Source organism: Rhineura floridana, chromosome 3 (genome assembly GCF_030035675.1).
Source record: "Rhineura floridana isolate rRhiFlo1 chromosome 3, rRhiFlo1.hap2, whole genome shotgun sequence".
Classification (NCBI taxonomy): domain Eukaryota; kingdom Metazoa; phylum Chordata; class Lepidosauria; order Squamata; family Rhineuridae; genus Rhineura; species Rhineura floridana.
The window spans coordinates 185,938,479-185,965,377 of NC_084482.1; the positions used below are offsets into that span (position 1 = coordinate 185,938,479).

Below are 26,899 nucleotides of genomic sequence, written 5' to 3' on the forward strand. Positions count from 1 at the left end.
TTTCAAAGAATATTAGCAGCTTTAGCTTTTTAAGTAGAGATAAATGCCCTGCCACTAGTAGAAATAACCATTAAAAGGTTTTGATCAGTGGATAAAAGTAATCACTCATCAGTTTTTGTGATGGAATTTTAGAGTTCAAAGACTAGAACTCAATTATAGTCCATTTGCTTATATTCACTGTTAGACATTCCACCAAAACTAATAAACTATGAGGTTTCTTGGCTGGAAGAAGGGAAATATTGGTGCAAGAAATTAATGCTGAGTAAAATTTACTGAGATATTTGTGTATTATCAACACACACGCACGCACGCACACACATACAATCTGCATTTGAAGAGAAGAGGCTGAGTAGCTGCTGCATGAGCCAAGAAAAATGCTGCCTTTTTAGAGAACTGATGGCTTTGCTGAATTTCAGAAATGTGTTTGAAATCAGAGAGGTCTGTTTATTGGGAGGTTATAAAAAATAGATGGGAGAAGACATGACTTAGACAATTTCAAGTCTCTCCCTCTAACAGCTGCCCTTTGCTATGACCCTGACCTTTAGTTTCATCACGCCAAAAGTCCCTTAAATATTTGTTCAGATATTTTGGGAATAGGCAGGTAACAGCTATGATGTCTGCTCTGATTAGTTTCCAAGCTGAAGAATATGATATTAAGGAAAATATAGCATAAGAATTCCTAGGGACTCATTATTCTGGAAATAGTAAAGCATTCATATGTAAAGTGCATGTTGAGATGTAGCATTATAAAAAAAATACTTTTTACTAACCAAACAATTTGGTGCCAGAATAACAGGAAACAAATATTACATTTTTAAGTCATCCCTACATCTTTATTTTCTAGTGACTTGTACAGTTAGCTTTGAGTGCTATAGTCAGGTCTGTGGCTTCCTTTGGAATCCATCCATCTCTTGTTTGGCCTTCTTCTTTTTCTACTCCCTTCTGTTTTTCCCAGCATTATTGTCTTTTCTAGTGAATCATGTCTTCTCATGATGTGTCCAAAGTATGATACATAGAAATCGGGAATACCATGGTCTGAATGATCCTGACTTTAGTGTTCAGTGATACATCTTTGCATTTGAGGACCTTTTCTAGTTCTCTCATAGCTGCGCTCCCCAGTCCTAGCCTTCTTCTAATTTCTTGACTATTGTCTCCATTTTGGTTAATGACTGTGCCGAGGTATTGATAATCCTTGACAAGTTCAATGTCCTCATTGTCAACTTTAAAGTTACATAAATCTTTTGTTGTCATTATTTTAGTCTTCTTGACGTTCAGCTGTAGTCTTGCTTTTGTGCTTTCCTCTTTAGCTTTCATTATCGTCATGATCTGTGGGTGGGTAGGAGGCGACAAGGGAGGAGGTGGAGAGTGAGACGGGGTGGAGTGGAGAAAACAATTGTTTTAAAAAATGGAGTGGAGGGGAAAAGGAGCCAGAGGTCAAGAACATGGATAAAGGAGGAGAAGGAGGCAGAAGCAGAATGAAGATAAAGAACTGTGGAGGTGAAAGATGACAACGTGTCTGTGTGTGTTTGCACTTGGCACATAAAGTGGCCTCCACCACCCTCTCTGGCTACTGTGCTGCATTTGCAGTATTTTACCTTTTTTGCATCTCAGGAGAAAATGTTTGCTTGGGTGAGTGTCCCTTAGTTGGTGGCAGGGCAGGGTCTGGGAGGTGGTTAAGTGAGAGAGATTATGCTTGGTGGCTGAGGGGGGGGTTGCACTTGATTTTACATGCAAAGATCTGAGTAGTGGCCTCTGCCTCCCTCCCTCCCTCCCTTACCAGTGGAGAGACCACCATTGCTGTCTTATGTATAAAAAGAATTATTCTACTCCATCTGTATGTGTGTGTGTTTATTTTTAATGTTGTTTTCGGCTACTTAGATGTGCAGCAGCCAAGGCCAGCACCTTGTAGACGTTTTTTTAAAAAAGTAACTGAAATGTAACTGTAGTGATTACTTTTGAGAAAAAGTAAAGTAATCAGTTACTTTCAGAGCAATTGTAATATTGTAACGGTAATTACTACTTTTTTGGGCCATGTAACTGTAACTGATTACTTTTTAAAAGTAATCTTCCAAGCTCTGGGGTCATCCAATGAAGATGAATGTTAGGAAATTCAGGACAGGCAAAAGAAAGCAGTTCTTGACAGCACATCGTTCAATTCACTCCCACAAGATGTAGTGATGACCACCAACTTGGATGGTTTTAAAACAGGATTAGATAAACTTGTGGAGGATAAGGCTAGCAGGCTATGTTCCACCTCTAGTGTCAGAGGCAATGTGCCTCTGTATTCCAGTTGCCGGAAACCACAAGTAGGGAGAGTGCTGTTGTGCTCATGTCCAGCTTGTAGGCTTCTTATAGGTGTCAGGTTGACCACTGTGAGAACTAGATGCTGGATCTTTGGCCTGATCCAGCGAAGAGCTGGATGTTCTTACTCTAGGCAGCAGATAGTGCTGGTGTGGGGAACATTTGGCTCCTCAGATGTTGCTGAACTATAACTCCCATTGTCCCTGACCATTGGCCATGTTTGCTGGGGCTGATCAAAGTTGTAGTTCATCAACATCTGGAGGGCCAAAGGTTCCCCACCCTTGAGGTAGTGGATGGGATGACTTGTGAACTGACATTGAAATGTCAAGGAGAAGCATGTACCTATGCAACTGAGAAATCTGGCAAATGTAACTGGTATTCCATGAACACCTGCTGGCTTTTTATGTCCCTTGCAGTTCTAAGAGGTTGAAACTTTAGGTTTTGATTTTACTTCATGCCAAAGAGCTGCTCCTTGCTATCTCTGAAAGTGTCATGCTCACGGTTTGCCCTCTCTTCATTCTTCAAGTTTATGGCAGACTTTTTTTTTAATGTAACAACAAAAAAGCACAAGCATATAGCTAGCTATTGTGAGAACCCATGAGGTAATCAATTTTGGATCCAGACCCTTATAACTGTTTGACATTTCAGGGTCAGCAGGACAACTTTTTGAAAGATTGAAAAAGCTACGTGGCTGGGCCCACAATAGATTATAAAGCAGAGCCAGATGAAAGGATGCTTCAAAACAGCTCACTTTTATCTTAATGGCTATAGAGGAAAAGCAGCAAGAGGACTGTCAGAAGAGGAGGGCTGGACCCCAACACTAGAGATTCTATTTATTTGTATTATGCTTCTGAAATAATCACAACACTCTACGGTTGTTTTACAGTGAAAGCAATGCAGTCACCAAGGAGCTGTCTTGGAAATTATAGATCAATTCTGAACTGCCAAGTCCACTTTTAAAAAAAGGCCTTTTGAAAAAGTGTCATGAGAAATGTGGTCTCCGGGTATGGACCCCCCTGTACCAAGGGTGGGGCAAATGGGTGCAACCCCCAGAGCTGTGCTTCCCCCCCTCGATCATTTTGGAAAATTGACTTATTAATTTGTGACATGACAGACAATGACAGCCTCCATTTACAGAATGACAGCTTGTTTTAAGGAGCAATTTAAGAATAGGTCCCTCTGAAAAATTCAGTTAACAAGACAGGGTGAGTGCACAACAAAAGCCTCATCTGGAAGACCCCCACAAAGTCTGCTTACTTAAGATTTCCCTGACTTGAGAGTGGATTTTTCATGATCACTTAAGTGATCAAGAAAAAAATAGCCTGTATTGTATCATGGCCCTTGAAGTGTTAAATATTAGAATTTTTTATTATGGGCTAGAGTTAGACTCCACCCCTTGGACTTTCCTTTGCTCTGATTTTCAGTTTTAGTTTCAGTTGTGTTTTCTACCCAGCTAACAATAAAAATATGTTTGTTTGCATGCAGTAAGACGTAAGAGTTTGTTTGTTCTGCAGTTATGAGTAGGGCATGATTGGGTACTTACTGCTAAAGTGAACTGAAAAAATGGCTACTCTTAAGTTACCCTTTACCCTTTTAAGCCACTCACTATACTCACAATCATAGTTGCTGTTTTCTTGTGTACTTGATGGCAAAAGATGAAAACAGCCTTTGAAGAATAAAAACACTGCTGCACACACTACAGTTAGATGGCTGGCTGGTCACATAGGCCTAATTTCTGATTTTCCCAATGTGTATGTTCACCATGATGCCTTTTAAGGGTTTCTGGGTAGAAAAATCAACTCGGCAATGCTGCTGTTCTCTAAATGTTTATATGGATAAGTTTATTTTTTGGTGGAATCTAAAACTGAGAAATGTAATCCAGCATCAAAGCCAAACTCAACTGCTCACTGTCATTATTTTTATTTATTTACTTATTAGATTTATATCCTGCCCTTCTTCCCAGTAGGGGCCCATTACCAAAGCAGTTCAGTTCATGAAGTATCAGAACACAGGGACAGACTACAGGTGAAAGAGGACTGTAGCTATTGGCAAAGTAAAGCCTGGGGATTTCTCAAAAAAGAGTGAGATAGTTCAACAGATTAAACTTCATACCCGGAGAACAATGAGGGCCACAATTTCCAACAAGAATGGTTCCAGAAATATGGATGGTTAGAGTATTCTAAGCTCTACACTAGTTTTAAACTTCTTAGTTATAGCATAAACTTTTTTTTACACCTTTTGGTATATTTAACATTCTTTTTTCTTATGTTACAAATAATATGCCAGTCATTTAATTCCTGATGTTCATACTAAATTTTTGGTTAACCTTTACATAGCCCATTACATAGGTTAACACACACTCTGCATGGAGGAGAAGTAAGGGGGAAGGTCATTATCTTTCCTTCCTCTGGCCAGGCCCTCAAATCCTCTCCACTACTGGGAGGGGGATTGATTGGCACTATGTGCCCCCCCAGTGCCCCACTTAGAAATGCAGCTGTCCCACCTAACAAGGAAGGCTGGCTACAGGGCTGGGTATGCAGCAACTCAGTGTTCAACATAAGGCTGTATTTGGTGCACTAATATTGTTCAAAATAATGCACTAAGCTAAACCAAACTAACCCTTAACTCTGTGACTAAATAATATAGCCTATTCCTGGGTCAGGGCAAAGAACATTGCATTGATGTTCCCCCTGTGCCCAGGCTATTGGAAGCCAAGCTCATCCTTGAATGCATTGCCCACACACTATCACACTAACTTTGGCACCTTGGCGGCAGGAGAGTTGCTTTTGCTGAAGAATGTATGCCTGGCGCACGTGCATACACACACATGTGCTGGCAAGTGTTTTCATTTGGGAAAGGCACAGAATCAGCTTGCACATGCAGGGGAAAAACTGGTTCATGTCATGTCGGCTCCCAGCAGCAACAAAAAAGCAACCTCAGCCTTGTCAGCCACAGCATCCAAAAACCCATTAGCTGCTTCTGACAAATCTCTCTGTCTCTTTTAACCCTCCCAAATAAATGAAAAATTGAATCCATTCAAAAGGACATATGCTTAGAATCCCAGAGCTTGATGGGTACATGTGTACTGGGAGAGGATGCCAAAATGAGGACAGCCATGTGTCGAGTTTCCCCCTACTTCTTCTTTCATACCAGAATCCCATTTGGTCCCTATTCTACTGAGGTTGTTCCTACACCTTGTAAACCTGAAGAGAGGGATTTTTTTCTCCTCCTACCCTTTTCGTTTATGCCTAGTAATATATCTCACATTATGGTGTCAGGCATTAGGATTAGCAATGCCACGGCTTAAGGCTGTTTCAAGGCTGCGAGTCAAAGCAGCTAGAATTGCTAGCATGCAGTGTGCAATTATGTTGGCTGCGTGGAGAGCAGGATTTATGTTTAAACACTATTAATATTGCAGAGACATCTGTGGCATAAAAAGAATTTAAGTTAAATAAAAGATTGAATCCCTTTCTCTTGCAGTACTAATCTGGCATTATTAATTGATTTTAAGGGTTTTTTTCAGTGTTGATGACTCTGCTGGGCATTTAACAAAGGGAAGTGTTGTTTCTCAGTTGAGTATTTTCTTTTCTTTTATGTTTATTGTTTGTTTGAAGAAAAGAAGATTGAAATTTTATGGAAGAAAGCTGGTTTGATTTCAGATGCTGCGAGGAGGGAGCCTTTAAGGTGACTTGATTATGGTGGATAAATGCCTTCAAGGGGAGAAAGGATGGGGCTTCTATTTAATCTTGTTGTGGAATTGAGAACGCAGGCCAGTGGCTGAAAGTTTTAAAGCCAGACCAATCCAACTGAGAAAAAGAGACCCACTTCTGCCACCTGGCCATCATCTATCATCACAAGACTTGCTGAAGATATGTTAATCAGAGACAGGCAGTGGGATATATACATTATTATTATAAATAAATCTTATAGCACTTATGGTTTGCACAGTGCATCATAATAATATCCCATATCAGTAATCCTCAGAACAGTAACATTGCAAGATCATTTTATTAATATTTTGATTTTATAGGCGGTGCATTGTGACCATGAGAGTGTGGCCTGCCTAGGGTCAAATGGTGACTCCTTGCAGTACGTCTTGAAAACTACATTAAAAGTCCTGTATAAAAAGTCCCACATTCTTTTAATAGAAAATTCATATCCCATAACTGGAGCAATATTTTTTCAGATTAAAGCAAACCAACAAACTCAAATGGACTGCCTTCAAGTCGATTCCCATTTATACTGACCCTATGAATAGGGTTTTCATGGTAAGCGGTATTCAGAGGGGGTTTACCATTGCCTTCCTCTGAGACTGAGAGGAAGTGATTGGCCCAAGGTCACCCAGTGATCTTCATGGCTGTGTGGGGATTTGAACCCTGGTCTCCCAGGTCGTAGTCCAACACCTTAACCACTACACCACACTGGCTCTCAAAGCAAACCAGAAAGAACCACTTATAGGTATAATTCCTCATTCTTTTTTTTATGCATATTGCCTGGGTTGGGTCATATACTAAAATAGGGATGGGGAACTTGCAGAGTTCCAGATGTTGCTAGACTCCAACTTCCATCAGCCACAGCCAGCATGGCCAATGGTCAGGAGTTATAAGAGTTGCAGGCCAGCATCATCTGAAAGGCCACAGATTTCCCCATCCATGTTCTAGAATAACAGCTAAGCAGATTCCTAATACAGTCCCTGAAAAGATGGACTTGTGGGAATCCAGGGCAAATCAAAAGACGGACGGATGGACGGACGGATACAATTAAGAATATAAATGTTTCTGATCCCTAACTTGGATGAATCTAAGATGACAAAAATCCTTTTTACTCTTTGAACTTAAGCCATTTTATCTTACCTATCTCTAAAGCAAAATTAATTTTCACACCTGGCATCATTAAAGTGATAGTAAAGTTTCTGCACAGAGCTTTTTGACCTGTGAAGAAGAAGAATCATGGAAATCATTATGCCCTAAAGCTAAATAAGAGATACACTTGTGATTGTGTGTGTGTGTGTGTGTGTGTGTGTGTGAGAGAGAGAGAGAGAGAGAGAGAGAGAGAGAGTCATAATGGGAGTTATTTTGCCAACATAATGATGGATGTTGCCAACTACCTGCTATGCAAGTGTGCATGTGATACAATGGAAATATATTCTAAGGTGGGGGCGTTTATTTTATCTTTGATGACTTATTAGCTCGATGAGAATTAAGCTAACTCTGGGCTTTAAAATAAGACCATTGTATTCTTTCCTCAGTGTGCCCAAATTCCATAAATAATAAAATGTTAATGATAGTTTTATAGTCACATCATCCCTTTCATCTCAATGAAATCTTGTTCAAATAATTAATAAAAATAGTTGTCTAGAAAAGACAGAAAACAGGAATGCTAAGAAATTTCTTCGTAGGGCATCTAAATACTTAGCCATCATCTCTTTCCCTAAGGGAATGGCTTGTCGAACTGAGTACAGCCAGAGATCACTCTTAAATGGCTATTGCGAAAAAGCAGCATGCTTACATATTATGAATGGATATTGCAATGGTATTCCAAGTTACCTTTTTAAAAATAATAATAATACAAGTCCCTTAAAGTAATCATATATTCTGTTTTGCCTATCCCTTATGGGTACAGTCAACTGACAACTACTGTGGTGTAGTGGTTAGACTTTCAGCCTAGGACTGAGGAGGTGAGAGTTCATATCTTTACTAGACATGCAGCTTATTCTCCCCTGAAGAGCAGGCAGGTGTAACCAGCCCATTGCCAGTTGCTGCTCCTTCACAAACAAGCAGCAACCAGCATTGCACAGGATTAATCCTCCTGCTTACCAACTAATATGCAGGAGGATTCCATCCTGTGTGCTGCTCCTTTGCTTCATTGCAAACAGGGGAGCCACTCGCAATATGTAACTTGTCCCTCGGGTCCTCCTCCATGCCTGAGGACTGGAAAGTGGCAAATGTAACGCCAATCTTCAAAAAGGGATCCAGAGGGGATCCCGGAAATTACAGGCCAGTTAGCTTAACTTCTGTCCCTGGAAAACTGGTAGAAAGTATTATTAAAGCTAGATTAACTAAGCACATAGAAGAACAAGCCTTGCTGAAGCAGAGCCAGCATGGCTTCTGCAAGGGAAAGTCCTGTCTCAGTAACCTATTAGAATTCTTTGAGAGTGTCAACAAGCATATAGATTGAGGTGATCCAGTGGACATAGTGTACTTAGACTTTCAAAAAGCGTTTGACAAGGTACCTCACCAAAGACTTCTGAGGAAGCTTAGCAGTCATGGAATAAGAGGAGAGGTCTTCTTGTGGATAAGGAATTGGTTGAGAAGCAGAAAGCAGAGAGTAGGAATAAACGGACAGTTCTCCCAATGGAGGGCTGTAGAAAGTGGAGTCCCTCAAGGATCGGTATTGAGACCTGTACTTTTCAACTTGTTCATTAATGACCTAGAATTAGGAGTGAGCAGTGAAGTGGCCAAGTTTGCTGACGACACTAAATTGTTCAGGGTTGTTAAAACAAAGAAGGATTGCGAAGAGCTCCAAAAAGACCTCTCCAAACTGAGTGAATGGGCAGAAAAATGGCAAATGCAATTCAATATAAACAAGTGTAAAATTATGCATATTGGAGCAAAAAATCTTAATTTCACATATACGCTCATGGGGTCTGAACTGGTGGTGACCGACCAGGAGAGAGACCTCGGGGTTGTAGTGGACAGCACGATGAAAATATCGACCCAGTGTGTGGCAGCTGTGAAAAAGGCAAATTCCATGCTAGTGATAATTAGGAAAGGTATTGAAAATAAAACAGCCGATATCATAATGCCGTTGTATAATTCTATGGTGCGGCCGCATTTGGAATACTGTGTATAGTTCTGGTCGCCTCATCTCAAAAAGGATATTCTAGAGTTGGAAAAGGTTCAGAAGAGGGCAACCAGAATGATCAAGGGGATGGAGCGACTCCCTTATGAGGAAAGGTTGCAGCATTTGGGGCTTTTTAGTTTAGAGAAAAGGCGGGTCAGAGGAGACATGATAGAAGTGTATAAAATTATGCATGGCATTGAGAAAGTGGATAGAGAAAAGTTCTTCTCCCTCTCTCATAATACTAGAACTCGTGGACATTCAAAGAAGCTGAATGTTGGAAGATTCAGGACAGACAAAAGGAAGTACTTCTTTACTCAGCGCATAGTTAAACTATGGAATTTGCTCCCACAAGATGCAGTAATGGCCACCAGCTTGGATGGCTTTAAAAGAAGATTAGACAAATTCATGGAGGACAGGGCTATCAATGGCTACTAGCCATGATGGCTGTGCTCTGCCACCCTAGTCAGAGGCAGCATGCTTCTGAAAACCAGTTGCCAGAAGCCTCAGGAGGGGAGAGTGTTCTTGCACTCGGGTCCTGCTTGTGGGCTTCCCCCAGGCACCTGGTTGGCCACTGTGAGAACAGGATGCTGGACTAGATAGGCCACTGGCCTGATCCAGCAGGCTCTTCTTATGTTCTTATGTTCTTATGAGGAGCAGCCAGCATCATTTGGGAGGCCTGGCAGAAAGAAAGAGAGGTCAGGTGGGAAAGGCACCAGAGCTTGGAAAAGTTAATTTTTTGAACTACAACTCCCATGCCTCTGAGCTGAGAGGTTGTTGGCATGAGGCCTAGTAGTTTTCCATCAAGTCTGAAAGTTTTGAAAGTTAAGAGGAGTTATGTCTTTGCCCAGTCTGGGAACGGACAGTGAAGGTCGTTGTTATGGTAACCATCAAGATAGACTGGAAAAGTTCTAACAAAGTCTGTAAGTTGTTGTCTTCTGATTTTTGCCTCTGAACTGAGAGGTTGTCTTCTGTGTTTACCCCCGGGGGGGGGTGACTGAAGAAACTCTACATGTATTTACTCTTAAGCCTTAAGCCATAATGTCTTAATAAAAGACTCTTAACATGCTCTAATGTTCTGAAGAAGTTTCTTGCTCAACTTAACTCCAACGTAATGTATGCTGTTTCATGCAACAACGTACACACGCCAACACGGCCCCAGCCAGCATGGCCACTGGATTGGGCTGATGGGAGTTGTAGTTCAAAAAAGTAACTTTTCCAAGCTCTGCAAGGCACATACTTTCTCCTGCAAGGAGATGCCTCCTTTTCCTGGTTTCTCCTTCCTGCACCTGCCTGCCTCTCCTTTCTGCCTGATGCCATGCCCAGTCCAGTTCTGGTCTCCGCACTTCAAGAAGAATGCAGACAAACTGGAACAGGTTCAGAGGAGGGCAACAAGGATGATCAGGGGACTGGAAACCAAGCCCTATGAGGAGAGACTGAAAGAACTGGGCATGTTTAGCTTGGAGAAGAGGAGATATGATAACACTCTTCAAGTACATGAAAGGTTGTCACATAGAGGAGGGCCAGGATATCTTATCGATTGTCCCAGAGTGCAGGACACGGAATAATGGGCTCAGGAAGCCAGATTTCGACTGGACATCAGGAAAACTTCCTAACCGTTAAAGCCATATGACAATGGAATCAATTACCTAGAGAGGTAGTGGGCTCTCCAACACTGGAGGCATTCAAGAGGCAGCTGGACAGCCATCTGTCAGGAATGCTTTGATTTGGATTCCTGCATTGAGCAGGGAGTTGGACTCGATGGCCTTGTAGGCCCCTTCCAACTCTACTATTCTATGATTCTATGATAGGCCCAGATCACCCTGGAGATCTGGGGCTGTCTCAACCTGACTTGGACAAGACCCAAATGCATCTGAATAGGCCCACTTTGGCCTGGGCTTCAGCCAAATCCAGTGCATGGGCCTAATCTCTATTATGCCATGAAGCTCACTAGAAGCTTTGGATCCACATCCCAAGATTGTTGTAAAGATAAAACAAGGCTGTGGGGAAAACCATGTATAGAGCTCCTTAGATGGGAACCTTTCCTCAAAGGAGCTAAAGATGCCATACCTGGTTCTTTCTCTCTTCTCCTCCTACCAATCTTTTTTTTTTGTTAATAACAATAAATATAATGTAATGAAAATATGTGCTGAAACTCTGATCATGCACCAGCAAGCTCATCATTGGCTGGACTCTAGACTGCCACTGTAGAACCAGGGCTAGCCTTACCATTAGGCAGAATAAGACAATTGCCTCAGATGGCAGATGTCTAGAACCAAAGATCTCTGTGTGCCATGAGATCTTCTCTGCACCCCTTAAGCAACCTTGCCGCCTTCAGGTTTAGAATGTTGCTCCATTGCCAGTACTGAAATAAGATTCACATGCCGGTTTGATTGGTTTCATACATGGAATGGGGAGGGATGCCATATTGTCTTTTGCTTTGGGCAGCAGAATGTCTTGGGCCAGCCCTGGTTCCAACAAGAAACCTTGGATCCAGTTTTCATTTCAGCCATGGTATCAGGACCAGGTTAGTCTCATGGATATCCATGCCCCAAATCTTCCAACTCAAGGTCCATGACATCAGTGGATTGAAGTTCAGTAAACAGGAAGTGATTGCTGTTGGCAGAGACGGAAGACCAGGCATCTGGTATTAAACCAAGCCTTATCAATCTACACACTTAAGGACATAAGAGTCTTCAGGATCGTGCCAATGGCCCATCTAGTCCAGCATCCTGTTCTCTCAGGGACTAACCAGATGTCTGTGGGAAGCCCACAAGCAGGACTGCTAGCCAGTCAGATAGTCTGCTGTGCTAGCTCACTAGGCTAGCCCAGATCTAGAGTCTGAACTCTGCAGTTCAAGTGCCAAAATTCCCTGGAGCATCCTTTGTTTGCATGGCTGTTTGGGACAAACGAGACCAGTAGAGTTAGTGTGTCTACATCTCCTTTGTTTGAGCTCATAGTTGCAAAGAAAGTTTATATCAGAGGGAATATTCTCTCTCTCTCAGAATGGGAAACTGGAAGGGGTTGACTTCCTGTCCCTGTCTTTAATGGTGGATGGGCATAGGCTCTTCTGGACACCCCTTTACTGTCAGCAAAAGCTATGTTTTCCTGGTGACCATTTTATAGGGAGATGTGTGTGATGGTTCAGTTGATTAGCTCTGACCTATATTTATTTATTATTTGATTTATATCCCACCCTTCCCAGCTGGAGCCCTGTATCTGACATGTTTTAACACTTCACAAATGCAACATCAATTGGAGGTTTGCATTGTATTAGAGTTCAGAAGAATCAGGTTTGGTGGGGATAGGAGCTAATAGAGTAACCTTTAAATGTTAACTGAATCAAATTTCTTTCCCGTCCCTATTCTCGGGTCACCTGTCTTTCATCATCAAAAAAGAAGAAATGCAGCACCCAACAAGAGGACAAAACAAGGCACTGATTTGCGTAAAAATGTTCATATTTGTACAGAACCAACTTTAGAAATAATTGCCACAATTTAAATAGAAACATAATGCATCCCACCATAGTGAGGAAGACTATGCAAAGGGAACCTGTGTGGCTGCTCAGTCTGCTGCCCAGGTTCTAACTGCTGATGGACAACTTCAAGGTCCCTGCTCTCTATTCTTTTGGTTCTTTACCTTTAAATGACACAGACAGCCCTTCACATAGAGGATTTTGCCAAGTAGCAGTCTGATGTAAAGTAAGACAATGACCACCATACCAGTCCCCCTTTACAATTTCCATGTGATTGCTACTGAGTAAGCACATGAGAGACTAGCTTAAGGGACTCAGCCCGCAGGCTTCATGTGTCCATTTGATCACCATGCAATAAGATTTGTTTTTGATCCTTCATGCAAATCATCCTGGAGAGGATTTGGGGAGTAAGATTTGGCATGGCCATTTGGAACAAACAATGGGAACTATGCCAACATGCTAAGTTTGACCATGGGCTTTCATTATATAAAATGTTTTATGGAAAACATAAACTTTGAGTTTTCTTTAAGAAGAAATGACTTTTTAAAGCTTTGAACACAGGAAGAAATTACTTCCTGGCAGCTACGTTAAATAATTCATACATGGTTTGCAGAACTTGCTCGATATAATTTTTTAATTAGAAAAGCTTTAAAAGAGGCAATATCAGCCTACTGGGCTGATGGTTTCTGTGGATCTGTTTTTGACTCATGTAATATTTATTTAAACACCATTAAGGTGTAAATGAGAAGCAGCAATACAGGTATGTGAGTACAGTATAGCTCCTAATTGGAATGTTCCCACTGTTTCCCTTGCCCCCCTCCCCAAATTCTTTAAAGTAATTTATGATTTTCACACCATCACAAGCCAGTGGGAGGCTGAATCTTGCAGCAGTTAGTAAAAAATAACACCTCGGTCCCAAAACAAGCTTGTAAATGAGACTCATATCATTAGGCAACTAGAAGGTCTTTCTGTTTGCATTTGGATTTTGGAGGATGCTGTTTTTGCATCCTTCTGCACATGTCACTTTTTCTGTAGTTTGATGAAGTCATTGCTATTAGTAGCAAAATGTCTTCCTTTAGGATAGGCAGGGTATGTGGAGAAGGAGGGCTTGTATAGTTCAAAGAGTGGACCATGGGGTTGCAAACCCCAGCAGGATCCCAGCCAACAAAGGCTGAACAAAGGCACTGTCAGTGGTGGAGCACAGGTTTTGCCCTTATCTAGGGATGAAAAGATCTGTCATTTTTTGTTCTCTCAGATGGTCATTTTTTCCATTCTGAAATTAAATTCTCCGCATTTCTTCAGCAATTTGCATTTTTTTTTAAAAAAAATCCTCATGAAAATCCTTCAGTATTTTAGTGTGAATTTCTTCTAATAAACACATTTTTGTATGCAGTTTTGTCTAATGCACAGTTTTGCAAGCAATTTCTCTAAATATGAGGCTTTTTATATTCATTTTTATGCACACTTCCCCTAATATATGTGTATTTGTAAACATGGTTTGATTGGTGAACTGTGTGATGTTCCACATTTGTATGTTAAAATGTTGTATGCATTTGTATTATTTTATGTATGGCGAGTTGTTGTTATGTGCCTTCAAGTCGACTACGACTTATGGAGACCCTATGAATCAGTGACCTCCAAGAGCATCTGTCATGAACCACCCTGAGCGAGTTAGTATATTAGAATGATTAACGTTAAGTGGTGAGTATTGGGGAATGAGTGAGATGGAATGTTGGTATAGGCTGCTTTGTGATTGGCTGAGTGAATGGAAGTTGAGAATTTGTATTTGAATGTTTGGCAGCTGAACAGAAGACAGGGCTTGATGTCATTATTATTGGTGTTAATGGAGCAATTTAATGAGTGTACTTCATTAAGAAATAAAGAACATTTCTTTGTAACTGCATGCTTAAGAACCTGAACACAAAGTATTCTTGTTCATTATACAGCCATGAGAGTGGCTGTATACTATAGTCAGCGGGGATTTTTCGCATTCCGCAATGTTAAATGGAAAATACCCCCTATGCCATTCTGATACTTCCCATAAGCTCATTTCAAAACAAAACCTTACATAACTTATAGTCCTGAACTCAGAAATGCTTGCTTAACAACCCTGTCAATTTCCATGGCGATACACAAAACAGTCAGAGAGAATAGACAGTTCAAAGTGTAAAAAGAGAGAGAAAAACCTCAGAGCCCTTTTGGACTTTTTTCTCTGAGAGTTATAATCTGTTGTCATTCATTGAAAATCAGCCATGTTCACAGAGTACCTGTAATCCTAATACTGATGTTGCCCCATACTCTGACCTTCATCTGCTGCAGTTTAAACGTTTAAAAAATGCCTGGCTGATTTTTAATTAATTTAATAAATTTTGGCTGGGACCCAATCATAGCGCGGTGCATGCTCAGTAAGGACCAACTGTCAATGTTCTAAAAGCCTCACAGCTGCTGGGCTTGGCTAATCAGAGGGCCACACCCACACCAGACTTGATTTCACTTGAGACAGTCATGGCTTCCCTCAAAGACTCCTGGGAAGTGTAGTTTGTGAAGGGTGCTGAGAGGAGACTCCTATTCCCCTGAGAGAATGGTTTAACAGTCAGCCACTCGGACTATAGGTCTGTGAGAGAAACAGGGCGTCTCCTAGCGACTCTCAGCACCCTTCACTAACTACACTTCCCAGGAGTCTTTGAGAGAAGCCATGATTGGCTTTGAGCCATGGCTTTGAGAGAAGCCATGATAAATTGTTTTAAATTGTTTTTAAAAGATGTGTTTTTAAATTTGTATATTTGTTTTTAATGTTTTTATTTATTTAAACCGCCCAGAGAGCTTCGGCTATGGGGTGGTATATAAATACACTAAATAAATAGATAAATAAATAATGATTGTCCAAAGTGTAATAGAGGCCTGGTGTGGATGTGGCCAGGGACAGCTTTGTTTTAAATTTGGGTGGGAGGTAGGGTTGCCAGGTTCAGGGCCTGAGACTGATCCTGTATCTTTAGGAGAAGAGAAAGTCAGCCAAGTGCTGGTGTTCTTGCAACATTGTAATGGGAAAAACCACAAGGTAGAATTGTCCCTTCCCCCTGCCCAACTATGAAAGATACAGAAGACGTCTTGGTTGGCAGGCCCAGCCTGGTCAGTTTTACCTATCCTAATCATGATTGCATAGGAGTATATCCAATTCAACTCAATAATCATACAAATGATCAGACCTGCCTTTTCCCTCCTTCCCCTTTCCTCTCCCTTTCTCCTCCCCTCTTCCTTCTTCCGCCTTCCCTGCCCACTCCAGCCCTCTGTCCCTCCCCCCGAGTCAGTTTTACCCATCCTAAGCATGATTGCACGGGAGTAAATACCACTGAACTCAATAAGCATGCAAATGGTCAATCCATTCTCAGCAAACTTGCACAGGATCCCATTTCTTACCTCCCGGATTAAAAAGCAGGGAAATTCACTAATAGGCAAAAAACCTTGCGGTTTAAGAATGTACCTATAGCCAACAGATATTTCTACCAAACTTTAAAAAGCAGGGAAATTGGGCAGCTATAGTGAATGCACCAGGGGAGCAGGAGACCTGAACTCCTCTCTGAGATATTGTACTGCCCTACAAAGTTGTCAAAATGCAAACACAATTTGGGTTGGTCTTTCACAGTCCAATCCACTTGCTGTGTAGCTTGGAAGAATTTGGTAACATGTGTCTCTGAGCATATGGTGAGTGGTGGCAACACCTGTAATCAGCCCAAATAATAGAAAGAAGATATGTCCTGTGCTGATCTTGTTTTAGCCGGGAAGAAGCAACATTATTAAGACAGTTGATATAGTTCAGATGGTCACTTCAAATATGTCTGATTTACTTTGCAATTGTAGTGAAGTTTTCTATAGGAAATCATTTTCTTTTGCTTTTGTTTCTATGAATATGTGAAGTACAGCAACACTTTGCAAAATTTATACTAAAAAGACTCCAAACATAATTGTGGAATAATGGCACTGACGTCTGCAAAATAATCTCCAGTGGACCTCAGAAGTGTCTCAATTTGCACAAGATAAAACAGTGGGAGGTGAAATATATTCTAGCAAAATTCTAGGTGTGCTCTATGTTTTTAATTGATTGTGAACACCTTGCCTTAAATAAAGTGGTTTAAACATAGCAGGCTGAAAACATGCATCCTCTTTTTTCCAACAGCTAGAGACATTGCTGAAGTAGCAGCATATTGTCATCAGTCTGATTGTACATCAAACTGCAGTTTCAGATTCAACTGTTAATGCACCCAAAATAGAAATAGACCATAACCTCCACTTTGAAACAAAAAAGGCTATCTTCACCATCATATGACATTAACCAATAAAAAGGCTTTGAAATTAATAAAAATAAATTTGACACAGATTTCTAGGATGAGTAATGAGGGAAATAAAATTTTCTAGTTTAGATTCTCTGTAGAAAAATTAGTAACACAGGAAAGAAGCAAAGTAAGAAGAACACCAACAAACATACAAAAATATAATTCTCCATCTTTGGAGATGGCAGGTGTTGCCACCACTCACCATATGCTCAGAGGCACATGTTACCAAATTCTTCCAAACTACACGAAGTGGATTGGACTGTGAAAGACCAACCCAAATTGTGTTTGCATTTTGACAACTTTGTAGGGCAGTACAATATGTCAGAGAGGAGTTCAGGTCTCCTGCTCCCCTGGTGCATTCACTATAGCTGCCCAGTTTCCCTGCTTTTTAAAGTTTGGTAGAAATATCTGTGGGCTATAGGTACATTCTTAAACCGCAAGGGTTTTTGCCTATTAGTGAATATCTACATCTGTTATTTAATACATCACTTTGGTTCAAAACATTCCTGGTTATTTGACCAGGTACTATAAGGTCTGAGAGCCAGTGTGGTGTAGTGGTTAAGGTGTTGGACTAGGACCTGGGAGACCAGGGTTCGAATCCCCACACAGCCATGAAGCTCACTGGGTGATCTTGGGCCAGTCACTACCTCTCAGCCTCAGAGGGTGGCAATGGTAAACCCCCTCTGAATACCGCTTACCATGAAAACCCTATTTGTAGGGTTGCCATAAGTCGGAATCAACTCGAAGGCAGTCCATTATCATCATCACTATAAGGCCTGGTAACAATAAACAAGAGGTTGTGAAACAGTATCAAACGGTGGCAGTGAAATTACCTCAGAGTTAGAGTAATAGGTTAGGGAAGCAAACCCACAGCTGTGATCTTAAGGAAGGATACAAAGAAGCACAAGGGGGTGAGGGTTATCTGTAAACCTAGTGAACGTAGCAAGTGGTGAGGAAATACTGCAGCATTGCTATATAAAAGTGTATTTGGGAAGAAATAAATAACATGCCCCTCGTCGACTACAGACAAGGTGATGGTGGGTGAGAGGGGAGACATGACTAACATCAGAAAAATGTGCATTTTGAAGAAGGCTGTGTTTCGGTTCTCATATTGTTTTAGAAAGTGCAAATTTGATGGATTCAACTTTAAATGTGAACTGAATTGAATCTCTCCCCCATCCCTACCTTCATCACAGTGTTGTTCCCAAGCCCAGGGTTTTTATTTTCCTCATAGGAGTGAATGGCAACCATTCAATCACATGGGAGAAAGTAAATAGGGTTTAGGCTGCTTTCACACATGGGGCTGATTGCGTTAGTTTAACGGATTAAAAAGGAAGCGCTTCTGTCCCAATTTCTAAAACCACTTTCACACTGCAGTACCTGTTATACCGGCATTTCACACAACAGTCTTTCACACACACACAGAGCTACAATGAACAGAGCAGAGGTTTTCTCCCCCCCTTCGTTTTAGGGGGTTTGGTGTATTTTCCCTTGCAACTTGTTTTTTGAGGCTTGTGGAGGTGGCCCTCGGGGTTGGGGGGGTAGCGCCTTCTATTGCGGCTGCTGGGAGCTCATGGAGGTGGCTCTCGTTGTTCTTAATTTTTATTTTGGGGGCTGTGGGTGGCAGCTTCAGCAGCCATTGGGAGTTCATGGAGGCGGCTCCTTTTACCCTTGCTCTCCCCGTCTCGGCTGGACTATAATGAAACTCCCGGCTGCAGTCGACTATGGGGTGGAGAAGCGCCTGATAACGCACCTCCCTTCACCCTTCTTTGGTCCCAGTCCTTTGGTGGCTGTTAACGCAGCTCGGGGCTGCAGCTCAGGGGCAGCTCCTGCTAATTTCCTCACTCTGTTTTAAGGCAGCTCCTGCTCATTTCCCCCCTCTGTTCCGCACTGCATGCTGGGATGCCTGTCACATGAGCGGCTATAACTAGCAGAAAACTCCCGTGATGTTCCGTATTCCCAGCCTTGCTAACGGATTATTTGTGGTATCATTTGTCACTGAAATTAGCGCTAAACTTCCGCTACATTCCACCAGAATTCCAGAGCTAGCTTGTGTGTCGTGTGAAAGGTCAAATATAATGCAGAAATTAACAGGTAAGAAACTGTCAGAATAACAGAATAAACTGCAGTGTGAAAGCACCCTTATTCTGAGACATCATCAGGATGGGGCTGAGCCTGTGGATCCCAGCCATGGAGAATGAAGCCTGTTCCTCTCTGCATAGCCCCATCCTGCGTTGTTGTTGTTATTACAGCATCCTAGGGTTACCTTTGCTCTCCAGTTATCCCAATTTCTATCTTCAGGGCACCCTACACTGATATTTTAGGATCAGAGACTGGCCTGTAAATCTGCTTAAAAACCCAAATGGCCCAGATTAGCAGATGTTATGTGTGGATTGCACATAATTTCAGAAGTGTAGGTTTCACACACACAAACAAGCTGTTGCTTGTTACAGGGTACCCAACCTGTGTGAATATTCAGGGCTGTATGGGAATTAGCAAGTTAGACAGGGTATAAAAAGTACACTTTCTTTTGCTATCAAAGGAGCAGAGATGAAGGGTGTGGGTGGACAAAATCCATCTCATTGTTCACTCTTCACTTCTGTAATTTGTCAATGTTAGGGAGAGAAGGGTTCACATTTTCCTTTGGAAAACACCATTAGTTTGCTTTCATTCCATCTAAAATCTATAGCACATCTTTTCTTTGAACTGCAATGTGTCAGAACAGAATGATTATGGATCATTTAAGCCATCCCTGCCTTTTTCATTAGCAGCACAGCACAAGTGGCTGTCTCATGTACCACAGAGACTTTATGCATAAATTCCTTGATTGGATCAAAGTGACTTGATTTACAAGAGATACGTGAGGCTGGGTATTTTAATTGGAGCCTTAATTTTTTTAAAAAAGTCCATAAGTTATAGGCATATTTTTAGTCAATAACCTCTGAGGTTAGAGTAGTTGGGCCCTGAATGGCTCATTAACTATAATAGCTTAGCATCTGTATTGTCTGATGAGCTTAACTTTACATCTCTCCTGTAATTTCTGAAGAGACATCAACTCCATTTTTGTGGAGGGCTTAGGTCTTCTGATAGTATAATGAGTCTTACTAGGATTCCACTTGTCACATGCTATGCAATTAATGGCATTGGGCATTTATTTATACACTTGTACATGATGGTTGAAAGGTACACACTGGTAAACATGCTTCACTTTGACTTAGAAACGTGTCCCAAATTTCCAATTAAAATGTGTGTCCGGATAGGAGAGAGGGTGACAGCTGCATCCAATGCTACTAACCTAAGTCTTAGCACTTCATCATCCAATACTATTAACCTAAGTCTTAGCACACACTAACCTAAGTCCTAGCACTTAGCACTTCTCAACTACAGCTTTTCTGTTATTTTTTTTCCAAAAAGGTGAACTAAAATTGGCCTAGGATGCATAGGAAGCTGCCTTACAGCATTGTTGATCCATTTTGCTCAGTATTATCAACAATGACTGGCAGCAGCGCTCTCCAGGGCTTCAGGCAGGAGTCCCTCCCAGCCCTACGTGCAGATGCCAGGGATTAAACCTGTGACTTTTTGCACACAAACAGATGCTGTACAACTGAGCTATGGCATTTCCCCAAATCAGATAAGCATATCAAAGAGCTCTAAATCACCTGAAGAGGTGAGAAGCAACAGTCAAGAAAGCCAGCAAGGAGGTCATTAGTGTGTATACAGTACATTGGCTGAGCCAATGGAAGCTGCAACTTCCTCCCCGAATGCCCATGCCCTGGAACAACACTACATCCAGGGCATTAGGCAGTGGTGGGGAGGCGCATGGCAAACACCACCTAACATCCACTGCAAGGAGCACCTGGATTGGCAGCATGGAAAATATGTTTAGGGGGGAAAGGGCTACCTGTGTTGCTGTTGCAATGTTAAGCTTCTCCTCATCAACCTTTTGGAGACTCCTCAACCCCCCCCACCCCAATATCACACACCTCCAATTTGGGCTTAAAGTTCTTGGTGGGGAACTCTCCAGCCTTCGTAGTAATCCTGTAACCTGTTCGGGTTGTGCAAAGTGAGACTACTCTAGGATTTTATGCAGCTTTTGTATGCTAATATATTCACTAATATATGCGTTCATATGCACACTTAACCTAGTATATATATATTTGTACACATTCCTTGGCTAGAGAACTGCATTGCAAAATTCAGAAAAGTGCAAATTTCACAGAATAGCTGTGTTTCAGTTTATGCATTGTTTTGGAAAGTGTGAATTAAGTAGGTTCATCTTGAATTGCAAACTGAATTTAATTTCTTCCTCATCTCTAGCCTTCAGCAAGATAGTCCCTGGTACTGAGGGGAGATCTACTGGAGAGGGCTCAGCCCATCACTGCACAGAGAGAAGGAGAAGGTGGCAATGGCTGCTGATGCTGTCCTTCTTAGTGGTGGGTCAGAAGTATGATGATAGGTCCCCTTGGCCTGCTGAGGCCTTAGCAACTGCCAGAGCCCTGAGCCCTGTTGCCAGTCCTTTACACTAAATGATCTAGGGCTTGCTCCCTGATGATTAGCTGCTCAGCATAGTATTCAGATTTTGCATGCTTTGAAAATCCAGGGAAAAAAGATTTAGCCTTCTCCCCTGACCTGAAACTTCTTGGATGAGATTTATGTTTGTAATAGTATGCTAAAACAGAACATTTAAAATTGCTCAGGGTATCATGAGTAGAAGATAGTGTAATCTGCAATCTAGGCAACTTTTCCAGAACTGGTCTTCTTCATGAAACTCTCATGTATTAACTAACACAGCCATCCAAACTGGGATTGGCATGCAGTGGACAAGGGAAGAACAATGGGTCCACTATCACATCTGAAGCCCTGCCACCTCATGCCAGCTAGGGATGAAAGGGGGCATACTTTTTAAAGGGTGGCATAACTGAGGGGCCTGAGTACTGGGTCCTTTGGGTGATATGCAAGGCTTTGGATTCAGCAGCTTGGGTGATTCTGTAGCTGATTGTAGTTTGCCATTCAACTGGGCAACGCTGGAGACCAGCACGCACACAAACACACATTGCAACCAGTGGCAGAGAGGCAGCTACATGTCATCCAGCATCCCCTCCAGCCATCAGCATTGTGGTGTGGCAAGTAGGACTGTGATATAAAACTAGAGCTCAAGCTACTATGTTTGTTGATTTGTATTTATTTTAATAGTTTTATTTTAAAAAGCCCAACACCTCTCTTTGAAAACAAACTTACCAATTAACAAAACAACCACACCAAAAATGTGTTCTCTACATATGCCATCCATAAAAAGTGGGAACAGAGCAATAAAAGCAATGTAAAGACACAAAGCGGCAGCATCAGGTTTCAGCTTATAGGGCAACTCTTAGTTTACAAAAATGTTTTGGTGCTAAAACTCATGAAAATAAACACTAGTTGAGCAGCCTTGGGGAGAACATTCCAGAGTTTGGGGCCCACCAACAGGAGGAGGCGACAGGGAGAGATGCTGCAATGAACCTGGCCACCTGGCAGTGATGTTATTGGTGCATACTGGGATGGTGAGAGAGTGGGTAAGTGGAGAGGACTAGGCGGTTCAGGTGCAGCGGTGGGAGCACCAAATTGGCACTGCTTCTGGCCAGCACAGAGAAGGCCCCCTCCCCAGTCACCAGATGGTGGTAGTGGTGCCTAAAGAAGGGCCTCTGGTGATGATCTTAACAAACATACAAATTCATTTGGGAGTTCCCAGCTTGTGAATGTGAATTATGAATGCTCTCCCTCTCCTATTTTTAGCACCCAAGAAACACACATTTTTTTTCAATTCTGTTTTTTTCTGCATTCTTATTCTTCTTGGTCTCCCCTACCCTCAGTCACCAACATGGCCATTGCTTATATGTCATTTTCTCCACTGTGATTTTTGGGGGTGATGTCACAATGCAGTATCTGAAGAAAAAATGTCAGAAATGCTCATAAACAAAGTACTTTCAATAAAGTCAAATCATGACTTATTAACACACTTGGGACTTCACCCCTGCACACTTTGCATGCCACCCCACCCCTGCCACCTCCAAACACCCCAACCCACAGCACCCCCAAACACAAACAGACACCTTAGGCACCCCTAAGCGCACACACACACCAGGCACTCCCAGACACATACGCAGGCACTCCCAAACAAACACCTACACAGCTCCCCAAATGGCCCCCATCCCCATGCAACTCCCCAAACTGCCTCTGCCCAAAATACCCCACCCTCAGGCAACTTCCCAAAGGGTGCCCACTCTCAGGCAACTCACAAAATGCCCCCAGGCACTCTCTGCCACCCTGTTTAGGCAGCTTACAGGCCTCCTGCCTGCAGAACATGCTTGCTTCCCACCTGCCCGCTGCTGTGTGCCACTGCCTACTTGCATCCCTGCTCACCCCCCACTCACCCATCACCCCTGCTTGCACACTCCCACCTGCCATTCACCCCACCTGCCATCCTTCCCTAACTTCTTTGCCAGCACACCCTGCCTCCCACCTGCTTACTTGCCTGCCCATCCCTTGCTCACTTTCCCGCTTCACCCACTCACTCACCCCTCCACTGTCTGCTTGCTCAGCCACCCCTGCCACCCCTTGCTTGCCTGCCCCACTGGCTGCTTGTAAACCTGCCCAACCCCACCACCTGCTCACTTGACCCCCACCCTGCCATCCTTGCTTTCCTTTAAGAACATAAGAACATAAGAAGAGCCTGCTGGATCAGGCCAGTGGCCCATCTAGTCCAGCATCCTGTTCTCACAGTGGCCAACCAGGTGCCTGGGGGAAGCCCGCAAGCAGGACCCGAGTGCAAGAACACTCTCCCCTCCTGAGGCTTCTGGCAACTGGTTTTCAGAAGCATGCTGCCTCTGCCTAGGGTGGCACAGCACAGCCATCATGGCTAGTAGCCATTGATGTCCTCCATGAATTTGTCTAATCTTCTTTTAAAGCCATCCAAGCTGGTGGCCATTACTGCATCGTGTGGGAGCAAATTCCATAGTTTAACTATGTGCTCAGTAAAGAAGTACTTCCTCTTGTCTGTCCTGAATCTTCCAACATTCAGCTTCTTTGAATGTCCACGAGTTCTAGTATTATGAGAGAGGGAGAAGAACTTTTCTCTATCCACTTTCTCAATGCCATGCATAATTTTATGCATTTCTATCATGTCTCCTCTGACCCGTCTTTTCTCTAAACTAAAAAGCCCCAAATGCTGCAACCTTTCCTCGTAAGGGAGTCGCTCCATCCCCCTGATCATTCTGGTTGCCCTCCTCTGAACCTTTTCCAACTCTATAATATCCTTTTTGAGATGAGGCGACCAGAACTGTACACAGTATTCCAAATGCGGCTGCACCATAGATTCATACAACGGCACTATGATATCGGCTGTTTTATTTTCAATACCTTTCCTAATTATGGCTAGCATGGAATTTGCCTTTTTCACAGCTGCCGCACACTGGGTCGACATTTTCATCGTGCTGTCCACTACAACCCCGAGGTCTCTCTCCTGGTCAGTCACCACCAGCTCGGACCCCATGAGCGTATATGTGAAATTAAGATTTTTTGCTCCAATATGCATAATTTTACACTTGTTTATATTGAATTGCATTTGCCATTTTCTCGCCCATTCACTCAGTTTGGAGAGGTCTTTTTGGAGCTCTTCGCAATCCCTTTTTGTTTTAACAACCCTGAACAATTTAGTGTCATCAACAAACTTGGCCACTTCACTGCTCACTCCTAATTCTAGGTCATTAATGAACAAGTTGAAAAGTACAGGTCTCAATACCGATCCTTGAGGGACTCCACTTTCTACAGTCCTCCATTGGGAGAACTGTCCGTTTATTCCTACTCTCTGCTTTCTGCTTCTTAACCAATTCCTTATCCACAAGAGGACCTCTCCTCTTATTCCATGACTGCTAAGCTTCCTCAGAAGTCTTTGGTGAGGTACCTTGTCAAACGCTTTTTGAAAGTCTAAGTACACTATGTTCACTGGATCACCTCTATCTATATGCTTGTTGACACTCTCAAAGAATTCTAATAGGTTACTGAGACAGGACTTTCCCTTGCAGAAGCCATGCTGGCTCTACTTCAGCAAAACTTGTTCTTCTATGTGTTTAGTTAATCTAGCTTTAATAATACTTTCTACCAGTTTTCCAGGGACAGAAGTTAAGCTAACTGGTCTGTAATTTCCGGGATCCCCTCTGGATCCCTTTTTGAAAATTGGCATTACATTTGCCACTTTCCAGTCCTCAGGCATGGAGGAGAACCCGAGGGACAAGTTACATATTTTAGTTAGCAGATCAGCAATTTCACATTTGAGTTCTTTGAGAACTCTCGGGTGGATGCCATCCGGGCCTGGTGATTTGTCAGTTTTTATATTGTCCATTAAGCCTAGAACTTCCTCTCTCGTTACCACTATTTTTCTCAGTTCCTCAGAATCCCTTCCTGCAAATGTTAGTTCAGGTTCAGGGATCTGCCCTATATCTTCCACTGTGAAGACAGATGCAAAGAATTCATTTAGCTTCTCTGCAATCTCCTTATTGTTCTTTAGTACACCTTTGACTCCCTTATCATCCAAGGGTCCAATCGCCTCCCGAGATGGTCTCCTGCTTTGAATGTATTTATAGATTTTGTTGTTGTTGGTTTTTATGTTCTTAGCAATGTGCTCCTCAAATTCTTTTTTAGCATCCCTTATTGTCTTCTTGCATTTCTCTTGCCAGAGTTTGTGTTCTTTTTTATTTTCTTCATTTGGACAAGACTTCCATTATTTTCTTCATTCAGACAAGACTTCCCTCTCATCTTGCTTGCCTGTCGCCCCTATGCATGACTGCGCAAAGGCTTACAAAAATATTATGTAGTTAGATAAGTACACATGCATGTTCATACACACATACACATTTTAAATTTTGAAGAGCTACAAAGCCTACAAGAAGCTTGTTACCAATGAAGGTTCAGCCTTATATAACAGATCAACAACAACATTCATTTGTGCAATCATCAGAATGAATCCAATAGATCACACATGTGCTATCAACATGACATGAATATCCATAGGCTGGTAAAAAAATTCCCCTCCATTATTAATGTCACCATTGGGTTACAGAGACCCCTGCAGGTAAATGAAATATCTGGGAGTTTCAAGTTTACACCTGTGGCAGAATTTTATTTTCCTTTTCCTTTATTTATTTATAGCTTTTGCCAAAAAAAATAAAAAAAGGAAAGTGTTATTGTGCATGGTTCCCTGAGGACAGTCAATTGCTCTCAGCAATTCAACCCAGAATACACTGGGAGGTCAGCTGGACATGTTTGTTTTAATGCTTCCATGCATCTGGCTGTTTAAAGACACAATACCTGTCTTGTACTGAGATTGCAGATATATTCATTACAGCTGAGGACACACTAAACTATTTTAACTCAGTTGCCTCAGTGGAACCAGTGTTCTCAAAAACTGGCAATCTGGCCTGTAGGCCATAAGTGGCAGCATAAGACGTAAGACATGAGGTTTGGTCCATAGAGTAATATCCATACTCAGAGTAGACCCATTGAAGTCAATGGACTTAAATTACTTAAATCCATTTATTTTAATGTGTCTACTGAGGGATGGACAAATTTGTCAGTTTCAGCTTCTTGCCGTTTCTCATTTTTCTAGTCTAAAGTTCAGTTCTCCTTATTTCTACATCAGTTCATTATTTTTTTTAAAAAAAAGTCTTCATGAAATTGCATCAACATTTTATTATACATTTCTCATAAAATACATATTTGCCACCACACCAAAGAAGACTCATGACACAGATCTGGAATAATGTTATATTTATTTAAATATGACAACATAAAGCTTTCCAATTATAATCCAATAGCCGAACTGAACTTGCTTTGGGCAGGTGAGGATAACTAACTGGGAGGTAATCTATCCTCCAATTTGTCTGGGCATGTAAGTCAGAACCTACCTTGACTCCACAGC

At 42.1% G+C, this 26,899-nt stretch overlaps 1 protein-coding gene across 17 annotated transcripts in view; it reads left to right on the plus strand.

The window, feature by feature from the left end:
• Nucleotides 1–26,899, plus strand: part of FHIT (fragile histidine triad diadenosine triphosphatase) — a 1,850,166-nt gene that overhangs the window by 1,639,607 nt on the left and 183,660 nt on the right. The window lies entirely within an intron of this gene.